At 41.5% G+C, this 11,588-nt stretch overlaps 1 long non-coding RNA gene across 1 annotated transcript; it reads left to right on the top strand.

Moving 5' to 3' along the window:
* The first annotated feature begins 763 nt into the window (after positions 1-763).
* LOC145796546 (uncharacterized) lies at positions 764-2,795 on the top strand. The gene is made up of 3 exons (XR_014337016.1): positions 764-871; positions 1,026-1,113; positions 2,447-2,795. It is a non-coding gene; the product is annotated as an uncharacterized LOC145796546 (long non-coding RNA).
* The last annotated feature ends 8,793 nt before the right edge of the window (positions 2,796-11,588 follow it).

Raw genomic sequence — 11,588 nt, 5'->3', positions numbered from 1 at the left:
ATGTCACCGTCAACTGACCACCACTCCTTTGCCGCCTCTCTCTCTCTCTCTCTCTCTCTCTCTCTCTCTCTCTTCTAAACACCCACTGCAACATCTATTGTCATCGCCATCGTCAACATCCATATGCTCACTCTTCGTCACTCTTCTTCTGTTGTTCTTCCTCGTGACATTTTTCGGTGGAATCGTCATCATCGTTGACTCTACGTCACCGCAGCCTCCATGATATCCACCTAATCTATATTGTTTCGATTTGAGAAATGAGTCGATCTCGACAAAGTGGAAGATCAAATCTACGACCGCCTTTACCACATCACCTCTACCACCATCGCCCTCGCAAAGTCCAAATTTACAACTGCCGCAGTTCTAGTGTTTCTTGTGACTCTTCAAGGGGTCACGATCTCAGCTCAATCGTTCACAACACCATAGACAGGTACATTGCATTGAATCGATCTTCATTTTTTCAATTTGTTTAAGTTTGCACTACAAGAAATTAGTCTTTTAAAGACTAATATTTAAGGAGTAGTTGAATTTGGTCGCTAAAAATAATCTTTTAGAGACAAATTTAAACATATAATAATTTACTTATAAGATTGTAAAAATGACTATTAATATTCTCACTTAATATTTACATAACCTTTTGAGACTAATAAATTTGGTTGCTAATACATTATTAACCATTTAAGGACTAAATATTTTTATCATTATCAATTAAAAACATTTTTCGACCAAATATTTTAATAATTTTAACCATTAAAAAGTCGGGAAAAGTTGCAACTCTCATTCGCTCTTCAACGGGTTTGCTCTGTCTCTAGAGCTCCAATACAGATTGGAAGCATCCATGGCAGATTTGCTCAATCTTCTTCAAATTTTGGTGCCTCTCTCTCTTTCTCTCTCTCTCTCTCTCTCTCTCTCTCTCTCTCTCACTCTCCGCCTATACACATATATATGATTTACAATATTGATCCGATCATCTCTTTTTCTTTTTCTTCATCATTTTCTACATCACAATCTTCAATCAATGGAAGATTTCATCATCGATTCATTGAAGAAGAATCTCAGTTGTCAATTTACTTCTCTTCCGAGTTCTCTCTCACCTGGTATCGAAAACCCTAGGTCAGTACTCTCTAAACTGTTAAAATTATTGATATGTATGAACTTTAAAACTCTAAAACTCTGATTTCTAAATATATAGGGACCAGGTAAACTCTGATTTCTAAACTCTGTATCAGAGTTTTATATATGAAGTTTCTGATCTTAATTTCTATAAATTTTTTATATCTTTTTGTTTTTTGTGATTGTTGTTCGAGTTTCTATATATGAATTTTTCTTTAATTTTTGACCTGATGGATTTGATGAATGATTTTTTATTTTTTTTTTAACTTCCCATTCATTGACTGATTGATATTAGAAACTTCATAATATTTATATCTATTACTTTCTTTTTTCTTGATGGATTTTTATCTTGTTGGTGTTTGATTGGACTACTACAATTTTATATTTTGCTCACCATGTGTTTGACAATATGCCTAATGATGATACTATGAAAATAATGAGTGTGTTCCATAGATATGAATCACATAGTTGCTTTAATTGTTGGTGTTACACTTATTATACTGTAGTGAGAGTTATAACTTGAGTTGCTCAAGTTGGCTTGCTTGAGGTGCACCTTTTTGTGTAACTTAAGCTTCAGATACTTCTTCCTTTCGTGTTTCCTTAAAGTTCCAAAGCCTAACATAGTTTTTAAATTTCCAAGAAATAATAAACATATTGTTCTTCATTAGATGTTTCTAAACATGAAAGGATGATGTTTCAAAATTTGCTATTTTATGGTGTCACTTCTTACACATTGTCTTCCATTAAAATGCTTCTTAATAAGAAATCATGCCCTTTCCTTTCATAGGTTAATTTAAAACCAAAGGTTCTAACCAAATCTGTATATGCAGAGCATCTTGAGTTGAGAAAAGAAATATTGACATTATTGAATCTTCAGAAACCGATACTACCTAAGGTTCATCTTGAATTTGCATCTTTTTTCATTGTTCAAATATTTATATAATTTAAGTTTGCAAATGTTCTGCTGTGCTTTGACTGATATTTCAAGGTTGTGAATTTTCTTTATTTTGCTTTGCCTTTTTCTAGTTTATAGAATCCTTAAAGTAACCTTAGGTCATGTTTCGATCTTAGATTTATTGAGGGAAAGCAATATGAAATAAAAAAAGATAGGAAACGAGACTAAAGTAAAAGGAGTTAATTTTTTTTTTTTTTAATGCTTTATCTGATAGAAACAACTTCTTGAATAAACTTGCAATCTTCACATGTCCCAGCAACTTATAGCAAATTAAACTAATAAATCTCTAAATTCCGAACTTCCACAAACTTAATATCCTATGAAGTTCTTTTGTTGCCTTTTGATTTAATATCCTGTGTTTCCTTCTCTTTGTTTCAGATTTTGATTGCGGTAGCACTTAGGTTTCAAAGTTTGTCTGTTTTATTTGTTTCTAATGGCAGTATGTTAGACAATGACACATCGAATGGAATGATGAGAAATCGGCTCCTTTCTTTCTTTCTTTTCCTTTTGTTTATGTTTTTACTTGGGTCATTGTTTAGATTGAGAATCTTTTTAAAGATGAAGCTACTAAAGAAAAGGGTGAGCGAGCCAATGTTTCTAGTCACTCTCAAGTTTGCAGTCAATGTTTCTAGTGACCTTCAACAATTCGTAATATAAATCCCCTTGTTTTTAGTGCAATCCATAATTTCCTCAATGTTTAGCACAAAAAGTGTTTGCTCCATTGATTTCAGTGAGGATCCATATCGCGACCCTGGTCTTTTCCCATTTAATTATTGTATCCGGACTGTTCCGTAGATTCTGTCATTGTATAATGGTTGTTGTTGTTATTCCTTATTTTCTCATTTGGAATTATAGGATGTGTTGGGCAGGTTTGTTTCAGGTTGGTTGGGTTTAGAAACCAAGAGTTGCTGTCCAGGTTTTTGGTTCTTCGCTCGAGCGAGGAGTTGTTCGCTCGAGCGAGAGGTAGTGTTTGATTTGGACCTGTAGCTGTGCATTCTTGGCTCGAGCGAGCTTTTCTTCGCTCGAGCGAGTTAGTTCATCCTTCGCTCGAGCTATAGTTCCTTCGCTCGAGCGTGTGTCTGGGTTCAGACCTGAGGGTTTGAGTTCTTCGCTCGACCGAGCTTTCTTTCGCTCGAGCGAGCATTTGAGTTGTTGGCTCGAGCAAGGATTCCTTGGCTCGAGCGTAGTTTCTCTGTGTCTGGTCGCTCGAGCGACCAAGTCTTCGCTCGAGCGAGCCTGTCCAGTTTATATACACAGCAGTGGGATTTGATCAGTCTTTTTCATTTTGTTTTGATTCCAAACCCTAGGTCCGACTTCTCTCTCTCCCTACTCACCTTCTTTCTTAGATTTGATCCACTTAGGGTGTGTTTCTACCCTAGATCCTTCATTAAAAAGATAGAGTGAGGCAAGGGCTACCATTTAATCTGAGCATTTGGCGATTTGGAGCACTTTGGTATTTGGGCACTCATCTCTTTCTTCACCTTTTGGGTTGTTTTCTTTGAGGTAGGGATTTCCTACTCCATTTTATAGGTTATGTTCTAAGTTTTGGTATTTTAATATGTTGGGAATACTTTGGTAAATTTTGGGAAAAACCTTAGTTGAATTATTGAATTGATTTGTATAAGTAATTCATGGAATTGGGAAAAGATGGTTAAATTCATGGAATTGGGGAATTCATTGATTAAATGGCATAATTGGATAATTTGAATCATTTGTCTATTGAATTGTGGACATAGTTATTTTCAGTTTAGAAATAACTGTTTTGGGCTATCGGTGGAGGATAGTCATGATTGTTGTAGACATTGCATGTGGATTAGGAATAACTGGAACTAATCACATTGGTTAAGTCATTAATTTTGACTGTGGCATTGATACAGAAAATACGTGTATTGATTGAGCATTGCATTTGCATACATTGTTTGTGTGTGGGAGGAGATAGGGGATGTACTCCACGGTTTAGGGGAAGATAGGGGATGGACCTCTAAACCGGATTTTGTTTGGGAGGAGATAGGGGATGGACTCCATTAGCATCACTTTTATGTGTGCTTATTTATATAGAAGTGTTTTATTGATACAGCACTAAAATGTGTATCAATCTGGAAGTATGAAGTGTTTGATTTGAGCTTGAGTCTCATTTGTTTGTTGATATTGAAAGGATGTGAATATGATATATGTGATTCACTGTTGTAAGTTTGGCCAGGTTCTGAGCCATGTTGATAAAATTGGAAAGTAAAACGTATCTTAGACAATAGTGTCATGAGACTGTAAAATAAAGTAATTGATTATCTTGGTTAACCATCTGTTGAATGCTATTGCTTTATTCATTGCTTATATGTGGTTTAGTATATTTCTACTGGGCTGTGGCTCACCCTTTATGGGAACATCATTTTCAGGTCCAGGCGATAAACTACCTCCAAGGAATTAGCTTGGGAGGGTTTGGCTTCTGGATTGAAGAAGACTACTTTTAGTTAACTGTCTTAAATTATTTGTACATGTAAACATTCAAGCCTAGGGCTTTTCTTGTATTGAGTTAGAACTCATATTTTTGTATCCAAGTGTTGGCTTGGGAAGATGTAAGCCTGTAGGGCATTTTATTCGATGATACATGTAATGCTTTATTTTGTAATACTCTGATGAATGAATTAATAGATTGTCATCTTTAAATAATGAATGTCAATGATATATATAATGGGTTAATTTTGAGGGCGTTACAACTTGGTATCAGAGCGTACCGGGTTTGAATACTTTGGGTACGTGGGAAGTGATTAGTATCACATTGGGTTCGTCTCATTTGATAGAGACTTAGTGTAATGTTATATGCTTATGTGATAACGTGTTTATGTGATTATGTGGGTATGGAATGTAGTTTCTAGGATGTTGATTGGACCCTTGAGTTTCTTGTAGTCTTGTTGGAAAGGCACTTGATCACTGCTGCTTCCAACCGGAACTATAGTAACGCATTGGGACTATCATTATCCGGGAATGAAATTCGTAGGTGCTTATGTGATTATGTGCTTACGTGGAATGAATTATTGTTGTCCATTGAATTAGGACGCGAGTGTTTAGCTTCGGCACATTTATTAATGTGCTAATGTCTTTGTTTCCTTTATTAGGATGTCAGGACGAGGACGAGGACGCGGCAGGCGTGGTAGGCCGGGTAGGCAGGAGGTGCCTGTGCCAGAGGAGATTCCGGCAGTTCAAGAGGGAATTGGCCAGGCCAATGTGGCCGAGCCAGTAGGCCAGCAGGCTATGGGCGCTCTAGCCCGAGAGATAGCAGGGGCATTCAGGGAGTCAGTGGGCATTCTTAAAGCTGAGAATCAAGCTCAGGCTGGTATTGCGGATGCAGGACCTTCCTTTCTGAAGAGGGAGTTCCTCCGGTCCAATCCGGATGAATTTGTGGGTGATCCTAAAGAGCCACTTAAGGCAGATGAATGGCTCGAACAGACAACGAAGACGTTTGAGATGCTTGGCATCGAAGACGAGGGGTTGAAAGTGACCTTGGCATCTTTCCAGTTGAAGGGGGATGCGGGTCAGTGGTGGAAGTTTACTAAGGGGCGTATAGGAGGTACGTGGGAGGCTTTTGTGAATGCATTCTAGGAGAAGTTTTTATCTCCGGCAGTCAGGGAGAAGCTGCGAGACCAGTTTTGTCAGCTTAAGCAGGCGAGTTCTTCAGTGGCCGAATTTGAGGCTGCATTTACTAGTTTGTCCAGGTTTGCACCTGAGTTGGTGGCGTCTGAGGAACGCCGTTGTATTGAGTTTGAGAAGAAGTTGAGGCGTGGCCTCAAGCTGAGAGTTGGGGGAACTATGATTCGGGATTATGGGCGTATGGTTGATGCTGCAGCCCATATGGAGATCATGATGCAGGAGGAGGAGGAAGGGCAGAAGGGCTCCAAGAGGAGTCAGGATAGTCAGAGTGATGGTAGGAGACAGAAGGGTTTTAATCCCCAGCAGTCTCAGGGTAGCTTTTCGAGATCGACTTTTCCTGTACCGAGTGCTAGTTCGGGGAAAGGCAGTCAGGGAGACATTACCTGTTTCAAGTGTGGCCAGCAGGGCCACAAGTCTCCAGTTTGTCCTCAAAGGGGAGGAGTTCAGAGAGCAGCATCTTCTTCGGCTCGATCTCAGAGCCAGAGTCAGGGTAGAGGTCAGCCACTCTCGTGTTATCAGTGTGGTCAGCCAGGGCACATGAAGAGGTATTGCCCACAGTTGGGTGGCACACCTGGTGCATCTGGTTTGAGGCCGATTCAGGGTCAGCAGCCAGCTCAGTCGGGTCAGGCCTCAAAGGCCAATCAGGGGGCTTCATCGTCTCAGTCGGTGCAGCAATCTTATGCTCCTAGGGTTGAGCAGGTTGATCAGAGGTCGTCTGGGCGCGTGTACGCTGTTACCGCGCAGGATCTAGTACCGACTCCATCAGTTGTGAGAGGTACCTTCTTGTTTTGCAACTCGGTTGCTAATGTTTTGATTGATACGGGTGCATCTCATTCCTTTGTGTCTGCTGCATTTGCATCTGTTTTGGAGTTGGAGTTAGCACAGTTAGCATCTCCTATATGTGTAGTATCACCTCTTGGGGGTGAATTGATTTTGAAACAAGGCGTTAGGGGTTGTGATATAGAGGTTGATTATCATAGAATCCCATTTTCCTTTGTAGTTATGCCTATGAGAGGTTTCGATGTTATTTTGGGTATGGACTGGTTATCGTCATACCGGGCAGTTATTGATTGCTACCGCCAGAGGGTCACTTGTTGTACTGTGAGCGGAGAGTATTTTCATTTTCTGGGGGACCGGGTTGGTGATGTGCTGCCACCGGGGTATGTTCCGCGAGGACGGAGTGAGCTTAGTGGTCTACTTGCTAACCTTTCGATTAATGAGGATGTTGAGACTCAGATTGACTTGCCAATGGTGGTTTGTGAGTACTCGGACGTCTTTCCCGAGGAACTTGTTGGTTTGCCACCGCATCGAGAGACTGAGTTCTCTATTGACCTGATGCCCGGCACGGCGCCGATTTCTATGGCACCTTATCGTTTTGCCCCAGCCGAGTTAGTTGAGTTGAAGATCCAACTCCAGGAGTTACTAGACAAGGGTTTTATACGCCCTAGTGTTTCGCCGTGGGGAGCACCGGCCCTCTTTGTTAAAAAGAAAGATGGTGCTTTGAGACTTTGTATAGATTATCGGAAATTGAATCGGGCTACGGTTAAGAATAAGTATCCTATGCCTCGTATAGATGATCTGTTTGACCAGTTGAAGGGTTCCCGTTGTTTCTCTAAGATAGACTTGAGATCGGGTTACCACCAGTTGAGGGTCAGGGTAGAGGATATTCCGAAGACGGCATTCCGTACGCGGTATGGCCATTATGAGTTTTTGGTGATGCCATTCGGGCTCACCAATGCACCGGCAGTTTTTATGGATTTGATGAACCGGATCTTCCGGGAATTCTTGGATCGGTTTGTAGTCGTTTTTGTAGACGACATCCTTATCTATTCGCCTTCTGAGGAGGAGCACGAGGCACACTTGAGGATGGTGCTTGAGTTACTTAGAGCCCATAGGTTGTATGCCAAGTTTGGGAAGTGTGAGTTCTGGCTGAGGGAAGTCAAATTGTTAGGCCATGTGGTATCCGGTGAAGGAGTGTCTGTTGATACATCCAAGGTAGAGGCAGTGCAGGATTGGGCACAGCCTAAGAGTGTATTTGAGATCCGCAGTTTTCTGGGATTAGCTGGGTATTACCGTCGGTTTGTGAAAGATTTCTCCAGGTTAGCATCACCGTTGACTAGACTGACTCGGAAGGGAGTCAAATTTGTATGGAGTGAGACTTGTGAAAAGTCGTTTCAGGAGTTGAAAGTCAGACTGACTACCGCTCCAGTATTGATTATTCCAGAGAGAGGGTTGGGTTATGCAGTCTATTGTGACGCCTCACGAGAGGGTCTGGGTTGTGTGTTAATGCAAGAAGGGAAAGTAGTTGCCTATGGCTCTCGTCAGTTGAAAATTCACGAGCAGAATTACCCTACACATGATCTAGAGTTAGCAGCTGTGATATTTGCCTTGAAGATTTGGAGGCATTATCTTTATGGTGAGAAATTCGAGGTGTTCTCGGATCATAAGAGTTTGAAGTATTTATTTACACAGAAAGACTTAAACTTGAGGCAGAGGAGGTGGATGGAGTTCATAGAGGATTATGACTTTGAGTTGCATTATCATCCGGGAAAGGCCAATGTGGTGGCCGATGCCCTTAGCAGGAAACCTGTTGGTGACATAGCTAGCATAGCCATCCGAGAGTGGGAGATGTTGGGTGCACTTGGAGAGTTTGATTTACTTATGGGCGAATCCGTTGAGGCTGCGGCCTTGTTTTCTGTTATTGCACAGCCTTCACTTGTGACTCGAGTGTTAGAGGCTCAGAGAGGTGACTTTGAGGTAGAATCTCTCCGTGAGAAGATTTCCGGTGGGAAGGTTGAGAAGGGTTTGATGGTATTTTCCGACCTGAGTGTGAGATACCGTGACCGTCTGTTTGTGGCGGAGTCTTTCCGAGAGGAGGTACTCCGAGAGTTTCATCATTCACACCTTGCGGTGCATCTGGGAGGCACTAAGATGTATCGGGATTTGAGTCGCCAGTTTTGGTGGCGGGGTATGAAGAGAGATGTAGCAGCTTTCGTATCTAAGTGCCTTACTTGCCAGCAAGTGAAGGCCGAGCATCAGAGGCCAGCGGGTTTATTGCAACCCTTGCCTATTGTTGAGTGGAAGTGGGAACACGTCACTATGGACTTCGTTGTGGGTCTTCCGAGGACTCAGCGGGGTAGTGATGCTATTTGGGTGGTTGTAGATCGGTTGACTAAGTCGGCGCACTTTATTTCTATGCGTGTGAGAGATTCGGTAGATCATCTTGCCGACTTGTATATTCGGGACATAGTGAGATTGCACGGAGTCCCAGTGATGATCATCTCAGATAGAGATCCTCGTTTTACTGCCAGGTTGTGGCAGAGTTTGCAGAGTGCCTTAGGCACTAAGTTGACCTTTAGCACGGCTTATCATCCTCAGACTGATGGACAGTCCGAGCGTACTATTCAGATACTTGAGGATATGCTTCGGGGTTGTGTTCTTGACTTTAGTGGGTCGTGGGAGAGGCACTTACCGTTGGTGGAGTTTGCCTACAACAACAGTTTTCAGTCTAGTATCGGTATGGCACCATTTGAGGCCTTGTATGGCCGACCGTGTAGATCTCCTGTGTGTTGGGCCGAGGTGGGTGATGCACCTCTGTTGGGTCCAGAGTTGGTGAGGGAAACGACGGAGAAAGTTGAGCTTATCCGTAAGAGGCTTGTTACAGCACAGAGTCGTCAGAAATCGTACGCAGACCGTAGGAGGAGACCTTTGGTGTTTGAGGTGGGTGATCATGTCTTTCTGAAGATATCACCTAGACGGGGTTTGATGAGGTTTGGGAAGAGTGGGAAGTTGTCCCCTCGATTCATTGGTCCGTTTGAGATCCTTGAGAGGATTGGCGAGGCTGCTTATCGTTTAGCTTTGCCGCCGCAGTTGTCCGGAGTACATGACGTGTTTCATGTGAGTATGCTTCGGAAGTATGAGCCGGATCCATCACATGTGTTGGATTGGACCGATTTAGTAGTTGATGAGGATGTTTCATATGAGGAGAGACCGATTCGAGTCTTGGATAGGCGGGATCAAGTTTTGCGAGGCAAGACCATCCCTTTGGTCAAAGTTTTGTGGAAACACCACGGAATGGAGGAAGCCACTTGGGAACGTGAATTGGAAGTCCGCGAGAAATATCCGGACATGTTTGTTGATTTGTAATCTTATAATTAGATTCTGTTATATTGTTGAACTTAAGAGCTTTACATATGTCTTAAGTTGTAAAACATTGAGTATGTTTTGGTAAATAGGTGTATCTTGAAACTTGTTTCATTATAGAAAGATTAGTGTAACATTGTATATGTTGATTACATTGTTGGATGTGGTATATATATCATGCAGTTGAATATGATATGGAAATTGTTAACATTGAAAGGAATAATGCATAACAGTGGTGCAGGTTGAAATATATGTTGTTTTATATATATTGTGGGATGCCTCTTGATAAAGAGATAAAGTGACCAGTATTGGGTCAAGTTGTTTATTATTGTTATATACTATCTTTGGGTATTGAAAAAAAAAAAACCTGTTTTCAAATTTGTGCCTAATTTCGGGGACGAAATTCTTTGAAGGGGGGGAGGTTATAGCGACCCCGGTCTTTTCCCATTTAATTATTGTATCCGGACTGTTCCGTAGATTCTGTCATTGTATAATGGTTGTTGTTGTTATTCCTTATTTTCTCATTTGGAATTATAGGATGTGCTGGGCAGGTTTGTTTCAGGTTGGTTGGGTTTAGAAACCAAGAGTTGCTGTCCAGGTTTTTGGTTCTTCGCTCGAGCGAGGAGTTGTTCGCTCGAGCGAGAGGTAGTGTTTGATTTGGACCTGTAGCTGTGCATTCTTGGCTCGAGCGAGCTTTTCTTCGCTCGAGCGAGTTAGTTCATCCTTCGCTCGAGCTCTAGTTCCTTCGCTCGTGCGTGTGTCTGGGTTCAGACCTGAGGGTTTGAGTTCTTCGCTCGACCGAGCTTTCTTTCGCTCGAGCGAGCATTTGAGTTGTTGGCTCGAGCAAGGCTTCCTTGGCTCGAGCGTAGTTTCTCTGTGTCTGGTCGCTCGAGTGACCAAGTCTTCGCTCGAGCGAGCCTGTCCAGTTTATATACACAGCAGTGGGATTTGATCAGTCTTTTTCATTTTGTTTTGATTCCAAACCCTAGGTCCGACTTCTCTCTCTCCCTACTCACCTTCTTTCTTAGATTTGATCCACTTAGGGTGTGTTTCTACCCTAGATCCTTCATTAAAAAGATAGAGTGAGGCAAGTGCTACCATTTAATCTGAGCATTTGGAGATTTGGAGCACTTTGGTATTTGGGCACTCATCTCTTTCTTCACCTTTTGGGTTGTTTTCTTTGAGGTAGGGATTTCCTACTCCATTTTATAGGTTATGTTCTAAGTTTTGGTATTTTAATATGTTGGGAATACTTTGGTAAATTTTGGGAAAAACCTTAGTTGAATTATTGAATTGATTTGTATAAGTAATTCATGGAATTGGGAAAAGATGGTTAAATTCATGGAATTGGGGAATTCATTGATTAAATGGCATAATTGGATAATTTGAATCATTTGTCTATTGAATTGTGGACATAGTTATTTTCAGTTTAGAAATAACTGTTTTGGGCTATCGGTGGAGGATAGTCATGATTGTTGTAGACATTGCATGTGGATTAGGAATAACTGGAACTAATCACATTGGTTAAGTCATTAATTTTGACTGTGGCATTGATACAGAAAATACGTGTATTGATTGAGCATTGCATTTGCATACATTGTTTGTGTGTGGGAGGAGATAGGGGATGTACTCCACGGTTTAGGGGAAGATAGGGGATGGACCTCTAAACCGGATTTTGTTTGGGAGGAGATAGGGGATGGACTCCATTAGCATCACTTTTATGTGTGCTTAT

The sequence above is a fragment of the Camellia sinensis genome, chromosome 8 (genome assembly GCF_055761805.1).
Source record: "Camellia sinensis isolate YWXY chromosome 8, ASM5576180v1, whole genome shotgun sequence".
Lineage (NCBI taxonomy): Eukaryota > Viridiplantae > Streptophyta > Magnoliopsida > Ericales > Theaceae > Camellia > Camellia sinensis.
The sequence above is the reverse complement of the archived record's forward strand: the minus strand, read 5'-3'. Positions and strand labels throughout refer to the sequence as shown.